The following is a 20,900-nucleotide window of genomic DNA, read 5'->3' on the forward strand; positions in this document are numbered from 1 at the left end:
TAAAGAAGGGGTGCACCGGTCCTGGAGATACTGCAATACCAGGTCAATGCGTGGAGTGGACAGAGCAAGCTCTTTTTCCATCTCCCTGTTCTAAAAATCCTTTTAATATATGGTCCCCAGATAGGGGACGTATCAGATATTAAACTGATAAGAACAGATACTACACTTGATCTTAGCCAAAAGGCCGAGAAGCGATAACCAGAATTGGTTTCAAACTACGGAGCCACCCAAGGATCCTGAAAAGTCCATTTGTGGAGATGAGCTCCTGGACTCCCGTTAAGAAGACATGTTGTCAACCTCTAGATCCCTTACATGCCTGCACTTTTCGGCTTGCTGCTGCTGCAATCCACGCGTTTTAGATCTGCATAACTCCACCTCTTTAAACACAGCACCTTCACCCCCTGCTGTTCCCACCCGCCTCAACACCGTTGGAAGGGAGGAGAACCAATTAAGGCGGGGGGTGGGGTGGAACGAGCAGCTGTCTACCCTTAGCAGGAGGGCTCCTGATTACATACCTCTCCTGCTGCTGCTGGCTGTCCAGCAGCAGACTGAAGGTGGCTGCTGCTGTGCACAGGTATATAAAGGCTCAGAGCCTATTATGACACGCGCAGCCAGCGTTCCATTGCCACATTCCATCTACTGCAGGCAGGATACCTGGCTGGCTGAATGTCGCTGAGAAGCTCACAGAGACCGCCATAAGCAACAGTTTAACAGAATGCCACAGACTAATCAACCAAACTTTTTGGGTTGGGTTCTCTTTTATAGTCTGCAGGCATTAAATGAAAGAAGTCAGTGTTCCAGCAGAGGGAGACAACGTTTCAGAAAAGGCATTGTAGCAAACCAAAAAAGAAATTTTAAGCGCAGCAGAGTAACCAGCGCACATACCTGTTAGATCAGGTGAGTTTAAAAGGCTGCTGTTGATAACAAGGGCATTTGCTAAATAGATGGTGTGTGTGCAACAATATACTGAAAGGTCAATTATATTGTGCAGCTTATCTCACCACCTGTAGTTATTTAGGTGAAAGCTCCAAAATGCTTGCCTAATATGTCTGTTTATCCAAAAGGAAGTAAAAAGGGAGAGCTAGAAAGATAGCATTGCATCACATTACATGGCAATGCAATGCACAGTTGCTGAAGTTGAACCAAAATGAGCTTGTAATCTGGCTTCTGCAACTTTGAACATGAAAAATCCAATGAGGAGAAGAAAAGCAAAGCCAAAGAGTCCATCCCAAAATCCGACAAACAAGCAAAATGAACAAAAAACATTGAATTCAATTCTTTCTGATTTTAGAAACTGCATTAAAGAAGGGGTGCACCGGTCCTGGAGATACTGCAATACCAGGTCAATGCGTGGAGTGGACAGAGCAAGCTCTTTTTCCATCTCCCTGTTCTAAAAATCCATTTAATATATGGTCCCCAGATAGGGGACGTATCAGATATTAAACTGATAAGAACAGATTTTATTTTTTTTTTTTTTTTTGAAAGCCCGAATTCGTGTACAAAACCCGAGTGCGCTTAAAAAAGTGACAAGTGCCACAAAAAAAGTGCACTAGGATGCTGGTCTTCTTGAAACCCTCTCCAAAAGGAGAAGGGTCCCCCAAACCATTCCCTGTCCCTCCGAGCCAAAAGGCCACAGCGAGGAACAGGGACAAAAAGCCACCTCCAGCCGAAGCCAGAGGCGACCCAATCTTACCCCCAGCACCTGCCCGAGTTCTCACCCGAGCAAGGCACTGGGAGCCAAAGACTGTGCTCCCCTCCCGGAAGAGGGGAGCCAACAACGCTCTCCTCCCGAAAGAGGAGAGCCAGGGGGGTTCAGGGGGGAGCGGAACCTGATGGCCACACACTCCCCCCCTAGACCTGCCAAGAGAGGAACCCGTAAGGGAACCGCATCCCGACAAAATCCTAGTAGGACGTGACACACGTGAATAAGTGGACACACAGTGACAAAGAAATTAAATAAATAGTGAAGGTTTCACAGTATAATACTGCCCGGACCTCCGACCGGGAATTGAAAAATTCCCCATCCTAAGGCCAGAAGGCCCGGAATAAGGGTGTGTGCGAAGAAAGAAAATTTGAAGTGCTTGTGCAAATGTGCCATAAACTCAAGTGGGGTTCCCAATCCCAGTGAGTTAAGGCACCCCAGGGTCACCACTCCTGGGGCACTTCACACTTCGGGCTTTCGATCTTCCCCGGCCCAATGGCGTCGATCCTGGGGGGCCATGCTTTCCACCAGATGACTATATTAGCCACCTGGCGTACTAACAAGCGCCTAAACCCCAGTGTGCATAATGTATCAATCTACTAGGGCGGCCAACATCCAAAACCGCCTTTTCGAAAGATACTACACTTGATCTTAGCCAAAAGGCCGAGAAGCGATAACCAGAATTGGTTTCAAACTACGGAGCCACCCAAGGATCCTGAAAAGTCCATTTGTGGAGATGAGCTCCTGGACTCCCGTTAAGAAGACATGTTGTCAACCTCTAGATCCCTTACATGCCTGCACTTTTCGGCTTGCTGCTGCTGCAATCCACGCGTTTTAGATCTGCATAACTCCACCTCTTTAAACACAGCACCTTCACCCCCTACTGTTCCCACCCGCCTCAACACCGTTGGAAGGGAGGAGAACCAATTAAGGCGGGGGGTGGGGTGGAACGAGCAGCTGTCTACCCTTAGCAGGAGGGCTCCTGATTACATACCTCTCCTGCTGCTGCTGGCTGTCCAGCAGCAGACTGAAGGTGGCTGCTGCTGTGCACAGGTATATAAAGGCTCAGAGCCTATTATGACACGCGCAGCCAGCGTTCCATTGCCACATTCCATCTACTGCAGGCAGGATACCTGGCTGGCTGAATGTCGCTGAGAAGCTCACAGAGACCGCCATAAGCAACAGTTTAACAGAATGCCACAGACTAATCAACCAAACTTTTTGGGTTGGGTTCTCTTTTATAGTCTGCAGGCATTAAATGAAAGAAGTCAGTGTTCCAGCAGAGGGAGACAACGTTTCAGAAAAGGCATTGTAGCAAACCAAAAAAGAAATTTTAAGCGCAGCAGAGTAACCAGCGCACATACCTGTTAGCTCAGGTGAGTTTAAAAGGCTGCTGTTGATAACAAGGGCATTTGCTAAATAGATGGTGTGTGTGCAACAATATACTGAAAGGTCAATTATATTGTGCAGCTTATCTCACCACCTGTAGTTATTTAGGTGAAAGCTCCAAAATGCTTGCCTAATATGTCTGTTTATCCAAAAGGAAGTAAAAAGGGAGAGCTAGAAAGATAGCATTGCATCACATTACATGGCAATGCAATGCACAGTTGCTGAAGTTGAACCAAAATGAGCTTGTAATCTGGCTTCTGCAACTTTGAACATGAAAAATCCAATGAGGAGAAGAAAAGCAAAGCCAAAGAGTCCATCCCAAAATCCGACAAACAAGCAAAATGAACAAAAAACATTGAATTCAATTCTTTCTGATTTTAGAAACTGCATTAAAGAAGGGGTGCACTGGTCCTGGAGATACTGCAATACCAGGTCAATGCGTGGAGTGGACAGAGCAAGCTCTTTTTCCATCTCCCTGTTCTAAAAATCCATTTAATATATGGTCCCCAGATAGGGGACGTATCAGATATTAAACTGATAAGAACAGATTTTTTTTTTTTTTTTTTTTTTTTTTTTTTTAACCAAATCAGATAGGCCGGAGCATAAGCTCAATCAAATCGACTTACAAAAGCCTTTCATTGACACTTAGCCTTTCATCACACTTGGTATATAATCAAAAATAAAACCAAACCTTATCATCAGGTACATTATACACTACGAATTAAACTTTACCAAAAACCTCCACTTTTTAAACTTCCAGATCCCTTCAGCATCTATAATACTTCCACGTTCCTGATCCCAGAGGTATATTACATACATACGTGACAGAATCAATCTCAAACATTCATTAACTGACATTTTCTTCCTTTTAAAAACTAACAAATTCCTCGCATCCCACAAACTTTCAATTACACACACCACCAACAACCATAAAATCCTATCCTTAATTCTACTACATGCACCCATCCCAAACATAGCAAGTTTCCAATTAACATACTTTACACCCACCAATTCCTTGCAAAGTCCCCCTATACCCTTCCATACATCATATGCAAAATCACAATCCCATACCATATGTCTAACATGCTCTCTCAAACCACATCCATCCCTCGGGCATACCTCAGATTTAACTAAATCCCTCTTCTTTTGCACATCTCTAACAGGCAAAATGTCATGCAATATCATCCAAGCGATATCTCTCTGTCTGTTAGTCACACCATCTATACTTAATTTTCTCCACATCTCGGTTACTTCCTCCCCTCTCAACCCATTGATATTACATACCACCTCACGCTCACGCACCATCCTAATGACTTTCTTCTTTTGCCTAAAATCACTCATGTTAACGGACAACAAATCATACTTCCTTACAAATTTCTCAACACAACCATACCATACAGGACACTTAAAAGCAACAGGCACTCTAGCATCCCTTTTGACCCACTTTAAGCCATAAAGCATCCATCCAGCCGAATACTTCATCATATAAGCACACTTATTACTTTTCCCTAGAACCACCACCACCATTTTCACGTAACCAATCCCTAAAAAGAAATCAATATTTGGAAAATCCAAACCACCATTTACACATAACTTATAGACATATTCCCGTTTCAATTTCTCCATGCGACTTCCCCAAAGAAAATTAAAGATGAATTTCTCAGTTTTCCTAATTTTCTTAAAAGCAGCAGGATATACATTCGCAACAAACAACAAAATAGGCAAAATAACCGCCTTAATAATCAGAACTTTCCCAGTCAGAGTTAATTCTCTCATTCGCCAAAAATTCAACTTGCGCACCACTCTCACCCCACAATCTTCCCAACTCTCATTTCCTTTCAAATCATCATTAAACTTAATCCCAAGCACCTTTATTGCACCATCCTCACACCTCACACCATTCATCCATACATTCCTCTCACCAAAACATTTAAAGGAACTCTTAGTCCAATTGACCTTAAAAGCTGAGACACTACAAAACAAACTTAATATCAACCTTGCCCTACTCATCGCAGCCATATTCCCACTCACAATCACTACATCATCCATGTAACCTAGAATTCTCACATCCTTTCCATTACTCCCAGGAATCATCACACCTCTCATAACCTTATCCTTCCTAACCATACACATCAACACTTCAATCACACTAATAAACAAAAAAGGGGACATAGGGCACCCCTGACGCACTCCTGATTTAATTCTCACTTTCTCACTTAACCACCCATTCACCAAAAATTCACTTGAAACATTACAATACAAACTCCTAACACAGTTTACAAAATTCCTGGAATAACCCATCTTAGACAAAACCTTAAACATAAAGCTATGTGACACACGGTCAAAAGCTTTTTCAAAATCAACCGAAAACAACAAACATTTCTGCTTACGACTCATACAATCCCCAATCACATCACGCAACAACACCAAATTTTCAGTCATACTTCTCCCAGGCACTGCACACACTTGATCTTCATCCACCACACCGCCAATCACTTCCCGCATCCGGCTAGCCAACAATTTACTAAACACCTTATAGTCTGCATTCAAAAGGGTGATTGGCCTCCAATTCCCCAAATCCTTTTTATCACCTTTCTTATGAACCAAAACCACCACCCCATCTCTCATAGATTCACTCAACATATTCTCCGTGAACATATACTGGCACACCTCCAATAAGTCATTTCCCATCGTGTCCCATTCCTTAACATATAACTCCACGGGCAGTCCATCCTTCCCAGGTGTTTTATTCTTACTCGCAGACATCACCACTTTTTTAACTTCATCCAACACAATTACATCATCCAATATTTCACGTTCATCCTCACCCAAACAACCTTCTAAACACCCCAAAGCATCAGTCAACATCCTATCATCAACCCATTTTTCCCCATACAACTCCTTATAAAACAACACCACCTCCTGCATCACATCCTTCCCACTCACACACACCCCATCACCATTCACCACCTCATCCATATCTACTTTCTTCCCAAAAACTTTTTTGAAAAAAAACCTTGTGCATTTCTCATTTTTCTCCAAATGTTCAATCTTAGAACGGTAAATAATTTCTTTCCCTTTACCCTCAATATATTTCTTAATCTCTTCTTTCACTTGACACATCAAAACATCCACATCCACTCCAATCATCCTTAACTTCCTCAGCCACTCCAGTCTAGAGCTTAAATCATTAAATTTTGCTCTATTCATTGCTGCTTTCCTCCTGCCCCTTTTTCTAAAGAAAAAAACAATCTCACTCTTCATCCAGTCCCACCACTCAAGCACATTCCTGAAATCACTTTTTTTATCCCTCCACCTAACATACATTCGCCTAAAATCACGCATGATCCTATTATCTTCCAGCAAACGCACATTAAGTTTCCACACGCCACCACCATATACAAAGGAAATCTTACCTTCTAGACGTGCCCTCAAACACACATGGTCAGAGAAGGGAACATCTTCCTGCTGGAAATTCCTACAAATAACATTTTGTGAAGAAAAGAAGATACGGTCTATTCTAGACTCTATGCCTCCCCTGTCGGCCTTATAGGTCGCAGGAGGTGGATTACCTAAAAAAAAACTTCCGCAGCATCCTGTAAGGAAAAATCCGCCACAAGACTCTTGAGTCTTTTACCTGTAACATCCATCTTATCCCCCTCCGTCACACAATTGAAATCTCCAACAAAAATTATTGGCATTTTGCCAGATAAAAAAAAAAACATAATTTCTCAAAAATTTCCAGCCTCTCCCCTTTATCTATTGGTGCATACATATTTACCACCCTAACCCTCCACCCCCTACAATTTAACTTACATATTACACACCTCCCCGCCTCCACCACCATGTAACTTTCTATCTTAACACTATAACCCTTCACCAAAACACCTACCCCACAATTTTTATTACATACAGAACCAGACCACACACTTTGACCTAAAGGCCATGCATTTTCACTTAAGGGATCGGAGATCCCACACTCCTGGACACAGTATACGTCCGCATCCAAGTTGCTCAAGTAGTCCAAAATTGCCACTCTTCTCGACTCAGATTTAATCAGCCGAACATTTAGCGACAAGATGCTGAGAGCAACTTGGGCACCCATCTATTAATTTGATGTGGCAGGTCACGACAACATGCCCACCTGTACATCATCCTAACCCTTCTGGGGGTAGGACGCTGGACGTGCAGATATCGTAGTTTGTGCCTTCCCCCAAAAAAGACACATCTTGGGGATCGGATGCAGTAGGGTACACCCGGGCTGGACTCACACTGCAGTCACTTAAAGGGGAAAAGGATGGTTCAGTTTTCTTCTTTTTCTTCACTGAAGCGCCTCCATCTTCATCTGAACTATAATCCCGCCGCTGGGGGTCAAAGTCCCCCTGACCTCCCTCCTCCTCAAGGTCAGAAACGACATCGCTCCAGGCCACATGCGGTGTTCTGGTCAGATCAGACTCCTCTTCCCCCTGCATTGTAACCATCATGTCTGGAATTTCAGCCTCCAGATCCTCCACCGGGGCCACTTCCATGCCTATACGATCATCAGTTATCGTCTCAGACTCACTGACATCTGAAGCCACAGACGCGGCCCTCTGCACCGGTGGCTCAGGTGCCAGCTCCATATTTCCTCTTACATTCACACGAACCAGTTCTGGAAAAGCAACCCGAGCCTCCTCCTCATCCAGGAAAGCCAGAGTAGATATCAGAGCAGTCGGAGTTGGAGCAGTCGGAGTTGTAGCTGTGGGTGCAGGAGATTCATTTCTTCTCCTTCCCCTTCCCGCTGCCCCCGCATATGAACCAGGATGGAATATACAGTCTCTGAAGGCATGCCCCTTCTCTCCGCAGAGGTTACAGACTATTTCATTTTTGCAATTATTGGAAGAATGACCCACCTCATTGCACTTCCTGCAAATAATCTGTCTGATGTCGCATGCTTCCTGAGTATGGCCATACCTCCTACAATGACGACAAAACCTGGGCGCATTGGGGAAGAACAGGTAACCCCGCTCACTCCCAATGGAAAAATTTGATGGAGGATAATGTATACCCCCTGGTTCATCAGGACTTTCCCGGAACTTGACCATGAAACGATATTTACCGGTCCATAGTTCCTCCTCATTCATGACTTTTACTGCCACCTTGGTAATATAGCAGTGCCTATTTAGAAAGGCATAAATCAAAGCCAAGTCCACATGTGGGTTGTACATGAAAACAGTCAGAGGTACCTCTTTGGAGCAATGCAAGATGACAAAAGTCAGCCCATCCAAATATTGATTGTCCAGATTCTTTTTCAAACAATCATAGAAATTGTTGCAAACAGCCATAGAAGTAAATACAAGATTATACTTGCTTTTGAATTGCTGGAGGCACAAGATTTCTTCCTTCTTCACTTCAAGGAGTCCAAACAAAATCTCCTTCACCACGAAGCTGAGGGTAAAGATTCCTTCTTTACCTTCTTCCACATCAATCTGGATTCCAAACTTCACTCGAGCCTCACCGGGCCCAGCGTATCGAATGCGTCCCATTATCGCTAGTCGTGTCTACTGGCCAACTCCTTATAGCAGCAAGTGGCTTAAGCCATAAAATGGCGATGCCACAGGGCCAAGAGTTAACGCACAGACAGCCAAATGACTAGACCCATTACAGATCTGAGCCAAAAGGCCGAGAAGCGATAACCAGAATTGGTTTCAAACTACGGAGCCACCCAAGGATCCTGAAAAGTCCATTTGTGGAGATGAGCTCCTGGACTCCCGTTAAGAAGACATGTTGTCAACCTCTAGATCCCTTACATGCCTGCACTTTTCGGCTTGCTGCTGCTGCAATCCACGCGTTTTAGATCTGCATAACTCCACCTCTTTAAACACAGCACCTTCACCCCCTGCTGTTCCCACCCGCCTCAACACCGTTGGAAGGGAGGAGAACCAATTAAGGCGGGGGGTGGGGTGGAACGAGCAGCTGTCTACCCTTAGCAGGAGGGCTCCTGATTACATACCTCTCCTGCTGCTGCTGCTGCTGCTGGCTGTCCAGCAGCAGACTGAAGGTGGCTGCTGCTGTGCACAGGTATATAAAGGCTCAGAGCCTATTATGACACGCGCAGCCAGCGTTCCATTGCCACATTCCATCTACTGCAGGCAGGATACCTGGCTGGCTGAATGTCGCTGAGAAGCTCACAGAGACCGCCATAAGCAACAGTTTAACAGAATGCCACAGACTAATCAACCAAACTTTTTGGGTTGGGTTCTCTTTTATAGTCTGCAGGCATTAAATGAAAGAAGTCAGTGTTCCAGCAGAAGGAGACAACGTTTCAGAAAAGGCATTGTAGCAAACCAAAAAAGAAATTTTAAGCGCAGCAGAGTAACCAGCGCACATACCTGTTAGCTCAGGTGAGTTTAAAAGGCTGCTGTTGATAACAAGGGCATTTGCTAAATAGATGGTGTGTGTGCAACAATATACTGAAAGGTCAATTATATTGTGCAGCTTATCTCACCACCTGTAGTTATTTAGGTGAAAGCTCCAAAATGCTTGCCTAATATGTCTGTTTATCCAAAAGGAAGTAAAAAGGGAGAGCTAGAAAGATAGCATTGCATCACATTACATGGCAATGCAATGCACAGTTGCTGAAGTTGAACCAAAATGAGCTTGTAATCTGGCTTCTGCAACTTTGAACATGAAAAATCCAATGAGGAGAAGAAAAGCAAAGCCAAAGAGTCCATCCCAAAATCCGACAAACAAGCAAAATGAACAAAAAACATTGAATTCAATTCTTTCTGATTTTAGAAACTGCATTAAAGAAGGGGTGCACCGGTCCTGGAGATACTGCAATACCAGGTCAATGCGTGGAGTGGACAGAGCAAGCTCTTTTTCCATCTCCCTGTTCTAAAAATCCATTTAATATATGGTCCCCAGATAGGGGACGTATCAGATATTAAACTGATAAGAACAGATACTACACTTGATCTTAGCCAAAAGGCCGAGAAGCGATAACCAGAATTGGTTTCAAACTACGGAGCCACCCAAGGATCCTGAAAAGTCCATTTGTGGAGATGAGCTCCTGGACTCCCGTTAAGAAGACATGTTGTCAACCTCTAGATCCCTTACATGCCTGCACTTTTCGGCTTGCTGCTGCTGCAATCCACGCGTTTTAGATCTGCATAACTCCACCTCTTTAAACACAGCACCTTCACCCCCTGCTGTTCCCACCCGCCTCAACACCGTTGGAAGGGAGGAGAACCAATTAAGGCGGGGGGTGGGGTGGAACGAGCAGCTGTCTACCCTTAGCAGGAGGGCTCCTGATTACATACCTCTCCTGCTGCTGCTGCTGCTGGCTGTCCAGCAGCAGACTGAAGGTGGCTGCTGCTGTGCACAGGTATATAAAGGCTCAGAGCCTATTATGACACGCGCAGCCAGCGTTCCATTGCCACATTCCATCTACTGCAGGCAGGATACCTGGCTGGCTGAATGTCGCTGAGAAGCTCACAGAGACCGCCATAAGCAACAGTTTAACAGAATGCCACAGACTAATCAACCAAACTTTTTGGGTTGGGTTCTCTTTTATAGTCTGCAGGCATTAAATGAAAGAAGTCAGTGTTCCAGCAGAGGGAGACAACGTTTCAGAAAAGGCATTGTAGCAAACCAAAAAAGAAATTTTAAGCGCAGCAGAGTAACCAGCGCACATACCTGTTAGCTCAGGTGAGTTTAAAAGGCTGCTGTTGATAACAAGGTCATTTGCTAAATAGATGGTGTGTGTGCAACAATATACTGAAAGGTCAATTATATTGTGCAGCTTATCTCACCACCTGTAGTTATTTAGGTGAAAGCTCCAAAATGCTTGCCTAATATGTCTGTTTATCCAAAAGGAAGTAAAAAGGGAGAGCTAGAAAGATAGCATTGCATCACATTACATGGCAATGCAATGCACAGTTGCTGAAGTTGAACCAAAATGAGCTTGTAATCTGGCTTCTGCAACTTTGAACATGAAAAATCCAATGAGGAGAAGAAAAGCAAAGCCAAAGAGTCCATCCCAAAATCCGACAAACAAGCAAAATGAACAAAAAACATTGAATTCAATTCTTTCTGATTTTAGAAACTGCATTAAAGAAGGGGTGCACCGGTCCTGGAGATACTGCAATACCAGGTCAATGCGTGGAGTGGACAGAGCAAGCTCTTTTTCCATCTCCCTGTTCTAAAAATCCATTTAATATATGGTCCCCAGATAGGGGACGTATCAGATATTAAACTGATAAGAACAGATACTACACTTGATCTTAGCCAAAAGGCCGAGAAGCGATAACCAGAATTGGTTTCAAACTACGGAGCCACCCAAGGATCCTGAAAAGTCCATTTGTGGAGATGAGCTCCTGGACTCCCGTTAAGAAGACATGTTGTCAACCTCTAGATCCCTTACATGCCTGCACTTTTCGGCTTGCTGCTGCTGCAATCCACGCGTTTTAGATCTGCATAACTCCACCTCTTTAAACACAGCACCTTCACCCCCTGCTGTTCCCACCCGCCTCAACACCGTTGGAAGGGAGGAGAACCAATTAAGGCGGGGGGTGGGGTGGAACGAGCAGCTGTCTACCCTTAGCAGGAGGGCTCCTGATTACATACCTCTCCTGCTGCTGCTGCTGCTGGCTGTCCAGCAGCAGACTGAAGGTGGCTGCTGCTGTGCACACGTATATAAAGGCTCAGAGCCTATTATGACACGCGCAGCCAGCGTTCCATTGCCACATTCCATCTACTGCAGGCAGGATACCTGGCTGGCTGAATGTCGCTGAGAAGCTCACAGAGACCGCCATAAGCAACAGTTTAACAGAATGCCACAGACTAATCAACCAAACTTTTTGGGTTGTGTTCTCTTTTATAGTCTGCAGGCATAAAAATGAAAGAAGTCAGTGTTCCAGCAGAGGGAGACAACGTTTCAGAAAAGGCATTGTAGCAAACCAAAAAAGAAATTTTAAGCGCAGCAGAGTAACCAGCGCACATACCTGTTAGCTCAGGTGAGTTTAAAAGGCTGCTGTTGATAACAAGGGCATTTGCTAAATAGATGGTGTGTGTGCAACAATATACTGAAAGGTCAATTATATTGTGCAGCTTATCTCACCACCTGTAGTTATTTAGGTGAAAGCTCCAAAATGCTTGCCTAATATGTCTGTTTATCCAAAAGGAAGTAAAAAGGGAGAGCTAGAAAGATAGCATTGCATCACATTACATGGCAATGCAATGCACAGTTGCTGAAGTTGAACCAAAATGAGCTTGTAATCTGGCTTCTGCAACTTTGAACATGAAAAATCCAATGAGGAGAAGAAAAGCAAAGCCAAAGAGTCCATCCCAAAATCCGACAAACAAGCAAAATGAACAAAAAACATTGAATTCAATTCTTTCTGATTTTAGAAACTGCATTAAAGAAGGGGTGCACTGGTCCTGGAGATACTGCAATACCAGGTCAATGCGTGGAGTGGACAGAGCAAGCTCTTTTTCCATCTCCCTGTTCTAAAAATCCATTTAATATATGGTCCCCAGATAGGGGACGTATCAGATATTAAACTGATAAGAACAGATACTACACTTGATCTTAGCCAAAAGGCCGAGAAGCGATAACCAGAATTGGTTTCAAACTACGGAGCCACCCAAGGATCCTGAAAAGTCCATTTGTGGAGATGAGCTCCTGGACTCCCGTTAAGAAGACATGTTGTCAACCTCTAGATCCCTTACATGCCTGCACTTTTCGGCTTGCTGCTGCTGCAATCCACGCGTTTTAGATCTGCATAACTCCACCTCTTTAAACACAGCACCTTCACCCCCTGCTGTTCCCACCCGCCTCAACACCGTTGGAAGGGAGGAGAACCAATTAAGGCGGGGGGTGGGGTGGAACGAGCAGCTGTCTACCCTTAGCAGGAGGGCTCCTGATTACATACCTCTCCTGCTGCTGCTGCTGCTGGCTGTCCAGCAGCAGACTGAAGGTGGCTGCTGCTGTGCACAGGTATATAAAGGCTCAGAGCCTATTATGACACGCGCAGCCAGCGTTCCATTGCCACATTCCATCTACTGCAGGCAGGATACCTGGCTGGCTGAATGTCGCTGAGAAGCTCACAGAGACCGCCATAAGCAACAGTTTAACAGAATGCCACAGACTAATCAACCAAACTTTTTGGGTTGGGTTCTCTTTTATAGTCTGCAGGCATTAAATGAAAGAAGTCAGTGTTCCAGCAGAGGGAGACAACGTTTCAGAAAAGGCATTGTAGCAAACCAAAAAAGAAATTTTAAGCGCAGCAGAGTAACCAGCGCACATACCTGTTAGCTCAGGTGAGTTTAAAAGGCTGCTGTTGATAACAAGGTCATTTGCTAAATAGATGGTGTGTGTGCAACAATATACTGAAAGGTCAATTATATTGTGCAGCTTATCTCACCACCTGTAGTTATTTAGGTGAAAGCTCCAAAATGCTTGCCTAATATGTCTGTTTATCCAAAAGGAAGTAAAAAGGGAGAGCTAGAAAGATAGCATTGCATCACATTACATGGCAATGCAATGCACAGTTGCTGAAGTTGAACCAAAATGAGCTTGTAATCTGGCTTCTGCAACTTTGAACATGAAAAATCCAATGAGGAGAAGAAAAACAAAGCCAAAGAGTCCATCCCAAAATCCGACAAACAAGCAAAATGAACAAAAAACATTGAATTCAATTCTTTCTGATTTTAGAAACTGCATTAAAGAAGGGGTGCACCGGTCCTGGAGATACTGCAATACCAGGTCAATGCGTGGAGTGGACAGAGCAAGCTCTTTTTCCATCTCCCTGTTCTAAAAATCCATTTAATATATGGTCCCCAGATAGGGGACGTATCAGATATTAAACTGATAAGAACAGATACTACACTTGATCTTAGCCAAAAGGCCGAGAAGCGATAACCAGAATTGGTTTCAAACTACGGAGCCACCCAAGGATCCTGAAAAGTCCATTTGTGGAGATGAGCTCCTGGACTCCCGTTAAGAAGACATGTTGTCAACCTCTAGATCCCTTACATGCCTGCACTTTTCGGCTTGCTGCTGCTGCAATCCACGCGTTTTAGATCTGCATAACTCCACCTCTTTAAACACAGCACCTTCACCCCCTGCTGTTCCCACCCGCCTCAACACCGTTGGAAGGGAGGAGAACCAATTAAGGCGGGGGGTGGGGTGGAACGAGCAGCTGTCTACCCTTAGCAGGAGGGCTCCTGATTACATACCTCTCCTGCTGCTGCTGCTGCTGGCTGTCCAGCAGCAGACTGAAGGTGGCTGCTGCTGTGCACAGGTATATAAAGGCTCAGAGCCTATTATGACACGCGCAGCCAGCGTTCCATTGCCACATTCCATCTACTGCAGGCAGGATACCTGGCTGGCTGAATGTCGCTGAGAAGCTCACAGAGACCGCCATAAGCAACAGTTTAACAGAATGCCACAGACTAATCAACCAAACTTTTTGGGTTGGGTTCTCTTTTATAGTCTGCAGGCATTAAATGAAAGAAGTCAGTGTTCCAGTAGAAGGAGACAACGTTTCAGAAAAGGCATTGTAGCAAACCAAAAAAGAAATTTTAAGCGCAGCAGAGTAACCAGCGCACATACCTGTTAGCTCAGGTGAGTTTAAAAGGCTGCTGTTGATAACAAGGGCATTTGCTAAATAGATGGTGTGTGTGCAACAATATACTGAAAGGTCAATTATATTGTGCAGCTTATCTCACCACCTGTAGTTATTTAGGTGAAAGCTCCAAAATGCTTGCCTAATATGTCTGTTTATCCAAAAGGAAGTAAAAAGGGAGAGCTAGAAAGATAGCATTGCATCACATTACATGGCAATGCAATGCACAGTTGCTGAAGTTGAACCAAAATGAGCTTGTAATCTGGCTTCTGCAACTTTGAACATGAAAAATCCAATGAGGAGAAGAAAAGCAAAGCCAAAGAGTCCATCCCAAAATCCGACAAACAAGCAAAATGAACAAAAAACATTGAATTCAATTCTTTCTGATTTTAGAAACTGCATTAAAGAAGGGGTGCACCGGTCCTGGAGATACTGCAATACCAGGTCAATGCGTGGAGTGGACAGAGCAAGCTCTTTTTCCATCTCCCTGTTCTAAAAATCCATTTAATATATGGTCCCCAGATAGGGGACGTATCAGATATTAAACTGATAAGAACAGATTTTTTTTTTTTTTTTTTTTTTTTTTTTTTTTTTTTTTTTTTTTTAGACTCAGATTACAAAGTCTTGGAATCAACAAAAAGATAAGAAGACTCAAATCCATCATCGTGCATTCTACCAATTTTAATACTTCTCCAAATCTTTTATTTTCTTTTTCTTTTATATATATATATTTATTTATTTTTTCCCTCTTTTTTTTTTAAAAAAAAATTATATAGTTTTGGCTATTTTTTTTTGTTTGTTTTTGTTCTTCTTTTTTTGTTTTTCCACAGGTTTTCAAAAAATCAAAGCTTACAAGGTAAGTTCATTCCATTTACATTGTTTCCATTTCTCATTTGCTTTCACCTTGCCAAGCGTCATTTTGTCCCTCCAGAAATACATGTACAAATAACTTAGACATAATTTAATACACTGGTCGACTGTTACTTCCTTATGTTTAAACACTAAAATGTTCCTTGCTTTCCACAATGCCGCCTTCACACATGCAATAATAATCCATACAATTTTAAAATCCTCCTCTCTTATCCCCATCCCATAAAATACTCTGTTAAAATCCAAAAAATTAACAGTACTCACAGCTCTCACTATATTGCACACTTTCCTCCATATTGTCTGTGCAAAATTACAATTCCAGAAGATGTGCATGGGTGTTTCACTATTCCCACACCTGGATCTTGGGCACACTTCAGATCTTACCAACCCACGCCTGTGTTGGAACTCACGGGTTGGCAGGCAGTCTTTTACTATACACCAGAGTAAATCCCTGTGTTCATTAGATAACACACTATAATTTACATTCATCCAGATTCTTTCCACAATTTTGAATGAAAAATGTTCCACAGGACTGATACCTATTCTCTCTTCCAGGATTTTTAGGATTTTTTTATGGCATTTAAGAACATTTATTTCGACCATCTTAAGTTTAAAATCTCTTAAAATTTTTTCTAAAACAATATAATTTCCTGGAGGTAAAAACCTATAAGGCCTATTTAGAGACATCTCCAACCATTTATAATTTCTAATATAGAAACCTAAATTATATATAGAAAACAACTTTAGCTTAGAGCCTGGTCCTAATAAAGTGCATACACAGTTCGCTACATACTTTGCATATAAAAAGGACCTAATATCCGGAAAACCTTTCCCACCTTTTTTCTTTGATTTATATATCTCCTCTCTCTTTACTCTTTCCATCTTGGATCTCCATAAAAAATTAAAACATACCTTAATAACTCTCTTCATGATATTATTTTGGGGGATAAAAACTGTTGAGACATATAAAAACATTGGGAGTAAAACCTGTCTAATAATTAAAATTTTTCCTTCCAGGGTAAGATCTCTCAACTGCCAGAAAGTAATCTTTTTCTTAACTCTTTCCAGCAGAGACTCCCAATTTCTTACATTACCACCTGACTCTGAGAAATAAATACCTAAAATTTTTACTTCATTCATTCTTGTTAATTTACACTCAGAATCTACAATAAAATCACCAACAGTTAAAATACCAGATTTTTCCATGTTAATTTTAAAACCCGATGCGCCCCCAAACCAATCCACTGTTCTTATGGCTCTGTTCATGCTTCTAGTGTCTTTAACTAAAACCGTCACATCATCCATATATGCCACCACTTTAACTTGTTCATTGCAACTCCCGGGAATAAAAAAACCATTGATTACCTTATCTCTCCTAAAAGCTGCTAAAAGTGGTTCAATTGCACAAATAAAAAGAATAGGGGATAAGGGACACCCCTGTTTAACGCCACAGTTTATTTTTACATTATCAGATAAAAAACCATTAATAGATATTTTGCTAAAACATGATTTGTAAAGAGATTTAATACGTTTGCTAAAAACATCCGGGCATCCCATTTTCTCTAAAACTGCAAATAAAAAATCATGGGCAACTCTATCGTACGCTTTTTCAAAATCCAAAGTAATTAGAGCAAGCTTTTGTTTTCTGTCTAAAACATCCCATAAAACATCCCTGATTAAAATCAATGAGTCGCTGATTCTCCGATTTGGCACTGCACACGTCTGATCCACTTCTATTACTGAGCCGATTACCTTTTTTAATCTATTTGCTAGTAACTTTGCATATACCTTACAGTCCGTATTTAAAAGGGTTATTGGTCTCCAATTTTTAATCAGTTCTTTATTTCCTTTCTTAAATAATAAAACAATAAGACCCTCCCACCACGACTCTGGGACACTAAAAGATGCTTCTGCTTCTAAAATTACTTCATAAAAATCCTCACCCATGATCTCCCATAAACACTTGTAAAATTCAACAGGTAGTCCATCTGCTCCCGGCGTTTTGTTATTTTGTAGCGTATTAATTGTATTAAAAACTTCCTCTTTAGTAAAATTCCCTATTAAAAAAGATTTATCTTCCGCATTAAAATTTTTTTCCAGTCCTTCTAAAAAATGTTTTTTTAGAGACACATCCGTGTTTTTAACAGAAAATAAATCATCATAAAATTCTTTTGCTTTCATCTTCTTCCCCTCCAAACTTTTTTCTCCTTCCAAAACCTTCATATAATCCTTCTTGTCACATATTTTTTTAAAAAAGAATTTTGTGCATTTTTCATCCTCGTCTAAAACTTTTACTCGGGAATTAAAAATAATTTCTTTACCTTTTTCTTTCAGGCAGTTTTGGATCTTTTCTTTTGTTGTTCGGATCGCCTCCTGCAGATCACATCCGTTATTTTCGAGGTGAAAAAAACATTGCAGTTTAGCATTAAGATCATTATAAAAAATACGTTTTGCAGCAGCTTTCTTCTTTCCTTCTTTAATAAAAAATATTTTTACCTCCTTCTTGACAAAATCCCACCAATTAAAAATAGATTTAAAAAACGTTTTTTTTAGCTTCAGTTTTTCATACAGCTTTTTAAAACCTTCCATAACCACCTCGTCTTGTAGTAGGGATACATTAAATTTCCAGTGTGACGGTCTTTTATCCACATCTGATTCTATTTTAAAACTACATTCTATTATTTTATGATCTGAAAAAGGTGTTGAATGCGTTTTAAAACCTGAGCATGTTAGGGCTTGAGATATAAAAATATAATCTATTCTGGATGAAACACCTCTCCCCACCCAAGTGACTTCATGCTCCTTTTTTTGTCCATCTAATGCCCATGTATCTTTAAGATTAAAAGCTGCTAAAATATTTCTAAGACATGAAGCTGACCCATCTTTTACATTTTTTAAATGACAATTAAAATCCCCACCTAAAACTAATGGATCTACTCCAGGTAAAAACAGCTGCAACAGTTCAAACAAATGTAATCTCAAGGCTTTTTCTGCATTTGCATACACATTAAAACACCTCACTTTCTTCCCATTTTTCTGCACATCAATTCTTAAAATCCTCCCAGGGTATATCTCTTCATAATTTACAATCTCCCAATCTTTAGAGCATAAAAACCCCACACCATCACTTTTTGACTCGTTCCCACCAGAAAAGCATAAGTTACCCTTCCATATACCCTGTAAATATTCATAGCTTATTTTTTTTGTCAAATTACATTCTTGTAGAAAGATAAAATCAATATTTTCATTATTTAAAAAATCATATAAAGCAGTTCTCTTATATAGGTCGTTAAACCCCTGAACATTCAGGGACATTGAGCGGATCATCTTCTAACATTTAGTGCAGGGCTCTTCCCTCCGCCCTCATTCTCTACTGCCGGAGAAGATGGGTCTACCTCCAGATCTGATACATCCGAAGATGACACACTCCCCAGCAGACTTGTTGCTTCTAATGCCTTTACTTTCCCACCACATGGTATTCCTTCATTATCACTTCTATCCACACTTCTTTTTAGAGATTTTTCTGTGCAGTCCATTTGTACCTGCGCGCAAGGTAAGCTCTGCGACAGGGAATTAGTAGAAGTGGACTCCACTACTTCTGGAATATCACTTTCCCCTCCACAACTACTCCCTTTACTTAGTGGAGAAATTTCTTGCAACATTTGACTCTTCTCTTCTCTCTTCTGATCTTCTTTCTTCTGTTCTTCTATCTTCTTCTTTTCATTCTTATCTTCTTTCTTCTTATCTTCTTTCTTCTGCTCTTCTCTCTTTTTCCTTTCCATCTGTTTCTTTATCTCCATGGCCCTTTTTTCTATGTCCTCTATCCTCTTCTGTTTTTCCTCTTCCTTCTTTCTCTTCCTTTCTTCCAACTTCCTTTCCTCTTCTTCTTGTGATTTTTTAACCCGTTCCTCCTTCTTCTTCTCCTTCATTGCCCGTCCCTCCTCTTCCTCTTTTCTCTTTCTTTCTGTCTCCTCCTTCTCACTCCTTTCTTTCTCCTCTTCCCCTTTTTCCTCTTCAGCAGCAATGCCTGCTTCCACATCGTCTTTAGCTTCTTGTTGCTGTTCTTCAGGCGATGTGTCCATCTCCTCTACATCCTTTTTCTTATTTTTAGGGCACTCATCCATCTGGTGAGGAGTACCCATGCAACTAAAACACTTGTTACATTCTGCATCCAGATGTCCATATTTTTTACACACACGGCAGTAGTGTGGCATCCCTGGGAAGAATAAATAACCGCGGCTATGGTTGATATAAACCTGCGGCGGAGGTCTGGACACGCCCCCCTCCTCATTCGGGTTCTTCCTAAATGATACCACATACACACGTTTCCCGTTCCACACTCCAAACTGTGTTTCCCCGCGTCTCTTAGGGATGATTTTGTCACAATACATTGATAGGTAACTTTCAACCTCAGAGTCTGTAATAAATGGACTAAACAAATGAATCGTCAGTACTTTCATTGAAAACTGAAAAGAGGGGATTACTTTCACCCCCTCCAGCTCTACCTTCTCTTTATTTACTTCATAAAGAGCGTAGGCACTTTCACACTGCGAGGCTTTATTAAGCGTAACATCATAAAGTCCTCGAGAAAAAAAAGATTGAAAGCAAAAAAGATGCTCCTTGTCGATCTTCAAGAGCTTACAAATAACATTGAAAATAAATTGAGAATCTTTCACCTGCCGGTGGTCAGGAGCAACCACGAACCTGATGGTGTCCTTCAGCGGATGCTCCTCCGAGAAATAATCATTCGGGTTGCTTGCTTGATTCTCCTTCCTTCCTCCAGGGTTTCTCCTTGTCTCCATGATTTTCCTCTTCTTTTCCAGATACCAAGGAAAATATCACACACGGATCGCAGCCTCCACGAAGTTCGTCCTCCCTCCAACACACCGTCCTCCGTAAAGAAAAGGCACTGCAGCTTTAGCACCGATTCCCAAAAGCAGCACTGGATATCTCCAAAGGCCAAGAATCGGTTCTGCCACCACAGTAACCTTCAGCCCAATGTCACAACCCACTACAGATCGTGCCAAAAGGCCGAGAAGCGATAACCAGAATTGGTTTCAAACTACGGAGCCACCCAAGGATCCTGAAAAGTCCATTTGTGGAGATGAGCTCCTGGACTCCCGTTAAGAAGACATGTTGTCAACCTCTAGATCCCTTACATGCCTGCACTTTTCGGCTTGCTGCTGCTGCAATCCACGCGTTTTAGATCTGCATAACTCCACCTCTTTAAACACAGCACCTTCACCCCCTGCTGTTCCCACCCGCCTCAACACCGTTGGAAGGGAGGAGAACCAATTAAGGCGGGGGGTGGGGTGGAACGAGCAGCTGTC

At 42.3% G+C, this 20,900-nt stretch overlaps 7 non-coding genes and 2 pseudogenes across 7 annotated transcripts; all 9 read right to left on the minus strand.

Annotated features, from left to right (window-relative positions):
* Positions 1-5: 5 nt before the first annotated feature.
* Positions 6-196, minus strand: LOC141196886 (U2 spliceosomal RNA). The gene has a single exon (XR_012269276.1). It is a non-coding gene; the product is annotated as a U2 spliceosomal RNA (small nuclear RNA).
* A 1,109-nt stretch (positions 197-1,305) lies between these two features.
* On the minus strand, positions 1,306-1,491 carry LOC141196908 (U2 spliceosomal RNA). The gene has a single exon (XR_012269296.1). It is a non-coding gene; the product is annotated as a U2 spliceosomal RNA (small nuclear RNA).
* Positions 1,492-2,285: 794 nt separating this feature from the next.
* Positions 2,286-2,377, minus strand: LOC141196954 (U2 spliceosomal RNA; annotated as a pseudogene).
* Positions 2,378-3,486: 1,109 nt separating this feature from the next.
* On the minus strand, positions 3,487-3,683 carry LOC141196912 (U2 spliceosomal RNA). The gene has a single exon (XR_012269300.1). It is a non-coding gene; the product is annotated as a U2 spliceosomal RNA (small nuclear RNA).
* Positions 3,684-9,882: 6,199 nt separating this feature from the next.
* LOC141196990 (U2 spliceosomal RNA) lies at positions 9,883-10,073 on the minus strand. Its single transcript, XR_012269343.1, has one exon. It is a non-coding gene; the product is annotated as a U2 spliceosomal RNA (small nuclear RNA).
* Positions 10,074-11,188: 1,115 nt separating this feature from the next.
* Positions 11,189-11,379, minus strand: LOC141196991 (U2 spliceosomal RNA). The gene has a single exon (XR_012269344.1). It is a non-coding gene; the product is annotated as a U2 spliceosomal RNA (small nuclear RNA).
* A 1,116-nt stretch (positions 11,380-12,495) lies between these two features.
* LOC141196871 (U2 spliceosomal RNA) lies at positions 12,496-12,686 on the minus strand. The gene has a single exon (XR_012269261.1). It is a non-coding gene; the product is annotated as a U2 spliceosomal RNA (small nuclear RNA).
* Positions 12,687-13,801: 1,115 nt separating this feature from the next.
* LOC141196994 (U2 spliceosomal RNA) lies at positions 13,802-13,992 on the minus strand. The gene has a single exon (XR_012269346.1). It is a non-coding gene; the product is annotated as a U2 spliceosomal RNA (small nuclear RNA).
* Positions 13,993-15,107: 1,115 nt separating this feature from the next.
* LOC141196929 (U2 spliceosomal RNA) lies at positions 15,108-15,345 on the minus strand (annotated as a pseudogene).
* Positions 15,346-20,900: the final 5,555 nt, after the last annotated feature.

Source organism: Phyllobates terribilis, unplaced genomic scaffold, assembly GCF_046119375.1.
Source record: "Phyllobates terribilis strain yellow unplaced genomic scaffold, ASM4611937v1 Scaffold_76__1_contigs__length_6945272, whole genome shotgun sequence".
Taxonomy (NCBI): Eukaryota; Metazoa; Chordata; class Amphibia; order Anura; family Dendrobatidae; genus Phyllobates; species Phyllobates terribilis.